The following is a 10,335-nucleotide window of genomic DNA, read 5'->3' as shown; positions in this document are numbered from 1 at the left end:
CTTTATGTCATATGTGTGCATTTTCTGGAACTAACCTATTAACAAGATGCCGAAGTGCCGATTCTTTGTTTTCTGCTGTTTTTGGTTTCAGAAATCCTAGTAACGAAATATTCTCGGAATTGGACGAAATCAACGCCCAGGGTCCTATTTTGCCACGAAGCTTCCAGAAGTCCGAAGAGGAGACGAAGTGGGGCCACGAGGTGCCCAAACCCTAGGGCGGCGCGGCCCCCCCTTGGCCGCGCGGCCCTGTGGTGTGGGGCCCTCGTGCCCCCTCCTGACTTGCCCTTCCGCCTACTTAAAGCCTCCGTCGCGAAACCCCCAGTACCGAGAGCCACGATACGGAAAACCTTCCAGAGACGCCGCCATCGCCGATCCCATCTCGGGGATCCAGGAGATCGCCTCCGGCACCCTGCCGGAGAGGGGAATCATCTCCCGGAGGACTCTACGCCGCCATGGTCGCCTCCGGAGTGATGTGTGAGTAGTCTACCCCTGGACTATGGGTCCATAGCAGTAGCTAGATGGTTGTCTTCTCCCCATTGTGCTTCATTGTCGGATCTTGTGAGCTGCCTAACATGATCAAGATCATCTATCTGTAATTCTATATGTTGCGTTTGTTGGGATCCGATGAATAGAGAATACTTGTTATGTTGATTATCAAAGTTATGTCTATGTGTTGTTTATGATCTTGCATGCTCTCCGTTATTAGTAGATGCTCTGGCCAAGTTGATGCTAGTAACTCCAAGAGGGAGTATTTATGCTCGATAGTGGGTTCATGTCTCCGTGAATCTGGAGGGGTGACAAGAACCTCTAAGGTTATGGATGTGCTGTTGCCACTAGGGATAAAACATTGGTGCTATGTTCAAGGATGTAGTCACTAATTACATTACGCGTAATACTTAATGCAATTGTCTGTTGTTAGCAACTTAATACTGGAGGGGGTTAGGATGATAACCTGAAGGTGGACTTTTTAGGCATAGATGCATGCTGGATGGCGGTCTATGTACTTTGTCGTAATGCCCAATTAAATCTCACTATACTCATCATAATATGTATGTGCATGGTCATGCCCTCTTTATTTGTCAATTTCCCAACTGTAATTTGTTCACCCAACATGCTGTTTATCTTATGGGAGAGACACCTCTAGTGAACTGTGGACCCCGGTCCAATTCTCTATACTGAAATACAATCTCATGCAAGACTGGTTCTCATGTTTTCTGCAAACAATCATCTTCCACACAATACGGTTAATCCTTTGTTACAGCAAGCCGGTGAGATTGACAACCTCACTGTTTCGTTGGGGCAAAGTACTTTGGTTGTGTTGTGCAGGTTCCACGTTGGCGCCGGAATCCCTGGTGTTGCGCTGCACTACATCCCGCCGCCATCAACCTTCAACGTGCTTCTTGGCTCCTCCTGGTTCGATAAACCTTGGTTTCTTTTTGAGGGAAAACTTGCTGCTGTGCGCATCATACCTTCCTCTTGGGGTTCCCAACGAACGTGTGAGTTACACGCCATCAAGCTCTTTTTCTGGCGCCGTTGCCGGGGAGATCAAGACACGCTGCAAGGGGAGTCTCCACTTCTCAATCTCTTTACTTTGTTTTTGTCTTGCTTAGTTTTATTTACTACTTTGTTTGCTGCACTAAATCAAAATACAAAAAAAAAATTAGTTGCTAGTTTTACTTTATTTGCTATCTTGTTTGCTATATCAAAAACCCAAAAAAATTAGTTACTTGCATTTACTTTATCTAGTTTGCTTTATTTACTGTTGCTAAAATGGCTAACCCTGAAAATACTAAGTTGTGTGACTTCACAACTACAAATAATAATGATTTCCTATGCACACCTATTGCTCCACCTGCTACTACAGCAGAATTCTTTGAAATTAAACCTGCTTTACTGAATCTTGTTATGCGAGAGCAATTTTCCGGTGTTAGTTCTGATGATGCTGCTGCCCATCTTAATAATTTTGTTGAACTATGTGAAATGCAAAAATATAAAGATGTAGATGGTGACATTATAAAATTAAAATTGTTCCCTTTCTCATTAAGAGGAAGAGCTAAAGATTGGTTGCTATCTCTGCCTAAGAATAGTATTGATTCATGGACTAAATGCAAGGATGCTTTTATTGGTAGATATTATCCCCCTGCTAAAATTATATCTTTGAGGAGTAGCATAATGAATTTTAAACAATTAGATACTGAACATGTTGCTCAAGCTTGGGAAAGAATGAAATCTCTGGTTAAAAATTGCCCAACCCATGGACTGACTACTTGGATGATCATCCAAACCTTCTATGCAGGACTAAATTTTTCTTCGCGGAATTTATTGGATTCAGCTGCTGGAGGTACCTTTATGTCCATCACTCTTGGTGAAGCAACAAAGATTCTTGATAATATGATGATCAACTACTCTGAATGGCACACGGAAAGAGCTCCACAAGGTAAGAAGGTAAATTCTGTCGAAGAAACTTCTTCCTTGAGTGATAAGATTGATGCTATTATGTCTATGCTTGTGAATGATAGGACTAATGTTGATCCTAATAATGTTCCGTTAGCTTCATTGGTTGCACAAGAAGAACATGTTGATGTAAACTTCATTAAAAATAATAATTTCAACAACAATGCTTACCGGAACAATTCTAGTAACAACTATAGGCCATATCCTTATAATAATGGTAACGGATATGGTAATTCTTATGGGAATTCTTACAATAATAATAGGAGTTCACCCCCTGGACTTGAAGCTATGCTTAAAGAATTTATTAGTACACAAACTGCTTTTAACAAATCTGTTGAAGAAAAGCTTGGGAAAATTGATATACTTGCTTCTAAAGTCGATAGTCTTGCTGCTGATGTTGATCTTTTGAAATCGAAAGTTATGCCTAATGAAAATCATCATAATAAAATTGCTACTACAGCAAATGCCATCCAAGTTAGAATTAATGAGAATATAAGATTAATGGCTGAAATGCGTGCTAGGTGGGATAGAGAAGAAAATGAAAAACTAGCTAAAGAGAAGAATGTAGCTAAAGTTTGGACTATTACCACCACTTGTAATGCTAATGCTACACATGTTGCTGCACCTCCTACTATTAATAATAAAAGAATTGGTGTTAGCAATGTTTCCACTTCTAATGCAAAGCGCGAGAAACTGCTCGAAACTGCTAAAACTGCTGAAAGCCCACTTTGTGATAAAGCTGCTGAAATTTTTTCCAACATTGGGGATGATGATCCCATTGCTTTAGATTATAATGGTTTGAATTTTGATGATTGCCACATCTCTGAAGTTATAAAGTTCTTGCAAAAACTTGCTAAAAGTCCTAATGCTAGTGCTATAAATTTGGCTTTCACGCAACATATTACAAATGCTCTCATAAAAGCTAGAGAAGAGAAACTAGAGCGCGAAGCCTCTATTCCTAGAAAGCTAGAGGATGGTTGGGAGCCCATCATTAAGATGAAGGTTAAAGATTTTGATTGTAATGCTTTATGTGATCTTGGTGCAAGTATTTCTGTTATGCCTAAGAAAATTTATAATATGCTTGACTTGCCACCGCTGAAAAATTGTTATTTGGATGTTAATCTTGCTGATCATTCTACAAAGAAACCTTTGGGGAAAGTTGATAATGTTCGCATTACCGTTAACAATAACCTTGTCCCCGTTGATTTTGTTGTCTTGGATATTGAATGCAATGCATCTTGTCCCATTATATTGGGAAGACCTTTTCTTCGAACTGTTGGTGCTATCATTGATATGAAGGAAGGTAATATAAAATATCAATTTCCTCTCAAGAAAGGTATGGAACACTTCCCTAGAAAGAGAATGAAGTTACCTTTTGATTCTATTATTAGAACAAATTATGATGTTGATACTTCGTCTCTTGATAATACTTGATACACACTTTCTGCGCCTAGCTGAAAGGCTTTAAAGAAAAGCGCTTATGGGAGACAACCCATGTTTTTACCTACAGTACTTTGTTTTTATTTTGTGTCTTGGAAGTTGTTTACTACTGTAGCAACCTCTCCTTATCTTAGTTTAGTGTTTTATTGTGCCAAATAAAGTCGTTGATAGAAAAGTTCATACTAGATTTGGATTACTGCGCAGAAACAGATTTCTTTGCTGTCACGAATCTGGGCTGTTTTCCCTGTAGGTAACTCAGAAAATTATGCCAATTTATGTGACTGATCCTCAGATATGTACGCAACTTTCATTAAATTTGAGCATTTTCATTTGAGCATGTCTGGTACCTCGATAAAATTCGTCAATGCGAACTGTTCTGTTTTGACAGATTCTGCCTTTTATTTCGCATTGCCTCTTTTGCTATGTTGGATAAATTTCTTTTATCCATTAATGTCCATTAGCTTTATGCAATGTCCAGAAGTGTTAAGAATGATTGTGTCACCTCTGAATATGTTAATTTTTTATTGTCGCTAACCCTCTAATGAGTTGTTCTAAGTTTGGTGTGGAGGAAGTTTTCAAGGATCAAGAGAGGAGTATGATGCAACATGATCAAGGAGAGTGAAAGCTCTAAGCTTGGGGATGCCCCGGTGGTTCACCCCTGCATATATCAAGAAGACTCAAGCGTCTAAGCTTGGGGATGCCCAAGGCATCCCCTTCTTCATCGACAACATTATCAGGTTCCTCCCCTGAGACTATATTTTTATTCCATCACATCTTATGTGCTTTGCTTGGAGCGTCGCTTTGTTTTTGTTTTTTGTTTTGTTTGAATAAAATGGATCCTAGCATTCACTTTATGGGAGAGAGACACGCTCCGCTGTAGCATATGGACAAGTATGTCCTTAGTTTCTACTCATAGTATTCATGGCGAAGTTTCTTCTTCGTTAAATTGTTATATGGTTGGAATTGGAAAATGATACATGTAGTAATTGCTATAAATATCTTGGGTAATGTGATACTTGGCAATTGTTGTGCTCATGTTTAAGCTCTTGCATCATATACTTTGCACCCATTAATGAAGAAATACATAGAGCATGCTAAAATTTGGTTTGCATATTTGGTTTCTCTAAGGTCTAGATAATTTCTAGTATTGAGTTTGAACAACAAGGAAGATGGTGTAGAGTCTTATAATGTTTTCAATATGTCTTTTATGTGAGTTTTGCTGCAACGGTTCATCCTTGTGTTTGTTTCAAATAAGCCTTGCTAGCCTAAACCTTGTATCGAGAGGGAATACTTCTCATGCATCCAAAATACTTGAGCCAACCACTATGCCATTTGTGTCCACCATACCTACCTACTACATGGTATTTTCCGCCATTCCAAAGTAAATTGCTTGAGTGCTACCTTTAAAATTCCATCATCACCTTTGCAATATATAGCTCATGGGACAAATAGCTTAAAAACTATTGTGGTATTGAATATGTAATTATGCACTTTATCTCTTATTAAGTTGCTTGTTGTGCGATAACCATGTTCACTGGGGACGCCATCAACTACTCTTTGTTGAATTTCATGTGAGTTGCTATGCATGTTCGTCTTGTCTGAAGTAAGAGCGATCTACCACCTTATGGTTAAGCATGCATATTGTTAGAGAAGAACATTGGGCCGCTAACTAAAGCCATGATCCATGGTGGAAGTTTCAGTTTTGGACATATATCCTCAATCTCATATGAGAAAATTATTAATTGTTGTTACATGCTTATGCATAAAAGAGGAGTCCATTATCTGTTGTCTATGTTGTCCCGGTATGGATGTCTAAGTTGAGAATAATCAATAGTGAGAAATCCAATGCGAGCTTTCTCCTTAGACCTTTGTACAGGCGGCATAGAGGTACCCCTTTGTGACACTTGGTTAAAACATGTTCATTGTGATGATCCGGTAGTCCAAGCTAATTAGGACAAGGTGCGGGCACTATTAGTATACTATGCATGAGGCTTGCAACTTGTAAGATATAATTTACATGATACATATGCTTTATTACTACCGTTGACAAAATTGTTTCATGTTTTCAAAATCAAAGCTCTAGCACAAATATAGCAATCGATGCTTTTCCTCTATGGAGGACCATTCTTTTACTTTCAATGTTGAGTCAGTTCACCTATTTCTCTCCACCTCAAGAAGCAAACACTTGTGTGAACTGTGCATTGATTCCTACATATTTGCTTATTGCACTTATTATATTACTCTATGTTGACAATATCCATGAGATATACATGTTACAAGTTGAAAGCAACCGCTGAAACTTAATCTTCTTTTGTGTTGCTTCAATGCTTTTACTTTGAATTATTGCTTTATGAGTTAACTCTTACGCAAGACTTATTGATGCTTGTCTTGAAGTACTATTCATGAAAAGTCTTTGCTTTATGATTCACTTGTTTACTCATGTCATATACATTGTTTTGATCGCTGCATTCACTACATATGCTTTACAAATAGTATGATCAAGGTTATGATGGCATGTCACTCCAGAAATTATCTTTGTTATCGTTTTACCTGCTCGGGACGAGCAGAACTAAGCTTGGGGATGCTGATACGTCTCCAACGTATCGATAATTTCTTATGTTCCATGCCACATTATTGATGTTATCTACATGTTTTATGCACACTTTATGTCATATTTGTGCATTTTCTGGAACTAACCTATTAACAAGATGCCGAAGTGCCGATTCTTTGTTTCTGCTGTTTTTGGTTTCAGAAATCCTAGTAACAAAATATTCTCGGAATTGGACGAAATCAACGCCCAGGGTCCTATTTTGCCACGAAGCTTCCAGAAGTCCGAAGAGGAGACGAAGTGGGGCCACGAGGTGCCCAAACCCTAGGGCGGCGCGGCCCCCCCCTTGGCCGCGCGGCCCTGTGGTGTGGGGCCCTCGTGCCCCCTCCTGACTTGCCCTTCCGCCTACTTAAAGCCTCCGTCGCGAAACCCCCAGTACCGAGAGCCACGATACGGAAAACCTTCCAGAGACGCCGCCATCGCCGATCCCATCTCGGGGGATCCAGGAGATCGCCTCCGGCACCCTGCCGGAGAGGGGAATCATCTCCCGGAGGACTCTACGCCGCCATGGTCGCCTCCGGAGTGATGTGTGAGTAGTCTACCCCTGGACTATGGGTCCATAGCAGTAGCTAGATGGTTGTCTTCTCCCCATTATGCTTCATTGTCGGATCTTGTGAGCTGCCTAACATGATCAAGATCATCTATCTGTAATTCTATATGTTGCGTTTGTTGGGATCCGATGAATAGAGAATACTTGTTATGTTGATTATCAAAGTTATGTCTATGTGTTGTTTATGATCTTGCATGCTCTCCGTTATTAGTAGATGCTCTGGCCAAGTTGATGCTAGTAACTCCAAGAGGGAGTATTTATGCTCGATAGTGGGTTCATGTCTCCGTGAATCTGGAGGGGTGACAAGAACCTCTAAGGTTATGGATGTGCTGTTGCCACTAGGGATAAAACATTGGTGCTATGTTCAAGGATGTAGTCACTAATTACATTGCGCGCAATACTTAATGCAATTGTCTGTTGTTAGCAACTTAATACTGGAGGGGGTTCGGATGATAACCTGAAGGTGGACTTTTTAGGCATAGATGCATGCTGGATGGCGGTCTATGTACTTTGTCGTAATGCCCAATTAAATCTCACTATACTCATCATAATATGTATGTGCATGGTCATGCCCTCTTTATTTGTCAATTGCCCAACTGTAATTTGTTCACCCAACATGCTGTTTATCTTATGGGAGAGACACCTCTAGTGAACTGTGGACCCTGGTCCAATTCTCTATACTGAAATACAATCTACTGCAATCTTTGTTCTCTTGTTTTACGCAAACAATCATCTTCCACACAATACGGTTAATCCTTTGTTACAGCAAGCCGGTGAGATTGACAACCTCACTGTTTCGTTGGGGCAAAGTACTTTGGTTGTGTTGTGCAGGTTCCACGTTGGCGCCGGAATCCCTGGTGTTGCGCCGCACTACATCCCGCCGCCATCAACCTTCAACGTGCTTCTTGGCTCCTCCTGGTTCGATAAACCTTGGTTTCTTTCTGAGGGAAAACTTGCTGCTGTGCGCATCATACCTTCCTCTTGGGGTTCCCAACGAACGTGTGAGTTACACGCCATCACCCTCCCCTCGCCACCACCCGAGCTGCCACCGGCCGCAGAGAAGAGCTCCGGCCGCCACCACCTGGCCCGCCTCTGCTGCCCTGCAGCCTCCCGCGCACGTCGGGCGTGAGGTATGTGCCTCTTTTTTTTGAAATTTTCATATTACTTACTGTATTTAGGGTAGTTAAAAAATATTATGCATGCTAATTAGTAGTTACAATAAATATGCATGAAAATAGGATTTAGTGCTTTAGAATGTAGGATTTAGTAGAATGTATGATTTAGTAGAAGTGGGATTTAGGTTAACTGTAGAAAATATATTTAGGGCAGAAAATAAAATAGAAATATGATTTAGTTTAATATAGGAATTGGATCGGCAAGACTTGAATGACTAATTTATTTTTCCGCATTTGCAGGCGATGCTTCGGGGTGGACATAGGGGCCGGCGTTGTCGGGGCGCTTGAGGAGCGTTGTCGGGGCGTTTCCGGAGGGGATTTTGCCGGAGGGTCGTTGGTCTTCTTCGCCGGCTGTCGATCACGCTTCGAGGGTGAGAATCCGTTTGCCTCTCTTGTACCTAGGTTTTTTTTGTGTCTAGATCATCAAGTCTGTCGCGATACCTAGGCGTCTCTTCCCGACCATAAGGGTTACGCGGATAAATATGCATTAGTGGTCTCGCATATTATGAACCGTAACTCTTACGGCATTTATCGGGACAGCCGGCGGATGCATAGTTGGGTACGTTCTCCCTGCTCTACCCCGATCCGAGACAGGATTTCGGTAGCGCCTCCCCGTTGTTCTCCGGATGCACACCCCTCTCGGCTTTTTGCCGAGTCTCGGCTTTTTGCCGAGACGTGTATCGGGAGAGCAGCGGGGAGGTGCTGCCGAAATTCTGTCTCGGATCGGGGTAGAGCTGGGAGAACGTACTCAATCTACGGATCCGGCGGCTGCTAGGAGCCCACCTAGTAGAGTTTCAGGTTGATGCACGCGTAAAAAAAAAGATATGATGCATTTATTTCCTATTTGATATATAAATGCTATGTTCGTCTGTTTTGTTGCTGATTAGAGGATGGATAATCGTGGTTGGATGTACGATGGCAGAATCAGTCAGTGGAACTATACTGATGAATGGGGAGAAAAGACCGAGCAGTTTGTGGATAGGGCGTTTGCCATCCCTAGCAGACCTATAAGAGTTTGGTGCCCTTGTAGTAAGTGCGCTAACCAAAAGACACAGGACAAGGACACTATGAGTATGCACCTGATCAAGTTTGGGTTCACACCGTCCTACAAGATTTGGACTTACCATGGAGAAAAGGCAAAGAAACGTGCTAGGAAGGAGGTGCGGCAGATTCAACCTAGGGGGGAATATGACACTGGTTTTGATAGGTGCTTAGAAAACTTGGCTAATGGTAATGTGCCTGAAAGCTCTCATGTAGAGGTGGAGACACCTCAGGACGCGGAGACAAGTGAGGGCCCGGAGGAAAACACAAAGGAGTATTATGAGGCTCTGTTTGCTTCGCAGAAAACCCTACATGAAAATACAGAGGTTACCCAACTAGATGTCATCGCTCGCCTTATGGCCTTGAAGTGCCATAGGAACTTGTGCAGAGATGGGTTCGATGAACTTCTGGTCATCGTAGGCAGCCTTCTGCCAAAAGGGCACCTCTTACCGCAAAACTTCTACTATTCGACCAAATTGCTCAGTGACCTTAAGATGTCATCTCAGCAGATACACGCTTGTCCAAAGGGATGCATGCTATTCAGAGAGGAGCACGCTGACACAAATTATTGCATCAAATGCAATTCCTCTAGGTACTTTGAGGTAGACCGCAATGGTGATGGTCAGAACAGGCAGACCACAATTGCCAAGAATATCCTCCGCTATCTTCCAGTTCTACCGAGGATCCAGCGGCTCTTCATGACCGAGGATACTGCCCAGCAGATGAGGTGGGCCATGGAAGGAAATAGATACACCGACAAGATGATACATCCGTCGGATGGTACTGCATGGAAGAACTTTGTCAAGAAATTTCCACTGAAAGCAGGTGACCCGAGGAGCGTAGCAGTTGCGATATCAACCGATGGGTTCAATCCATATGGTATGTCGGCTGCAGTATACAGTTGTTGGCCAGTGTTTGTTATTCCCATGAACCTCTCCCCTGGCGTCTGCATGAGATCAGAGAACATGTTTGTGTCGATGATAATCCCAGGGCCCAAATACCCGGGTAAGAACATGAATGTGTACATGGAACCGCTGGTGGATGACTTGGTTCATGGCTGGGAAGGT

Source organism: Lolium perenne, chromosome 4 (assembly GCF_019359855.2).
Source record: "Lolium perenne isolate Kyuss_39 chromosome 4, Kyuss_2.0, whole genome shotgun sequence".
Lineage (NCBI taxonomy): Eukaryota > Viridiplantae > Streptophyta > Magnoliopsida > Poales > Poaceae > Lolium > Lolium perenne.
Note: the sequence above shows the minus strand (reverse complement) of the source record.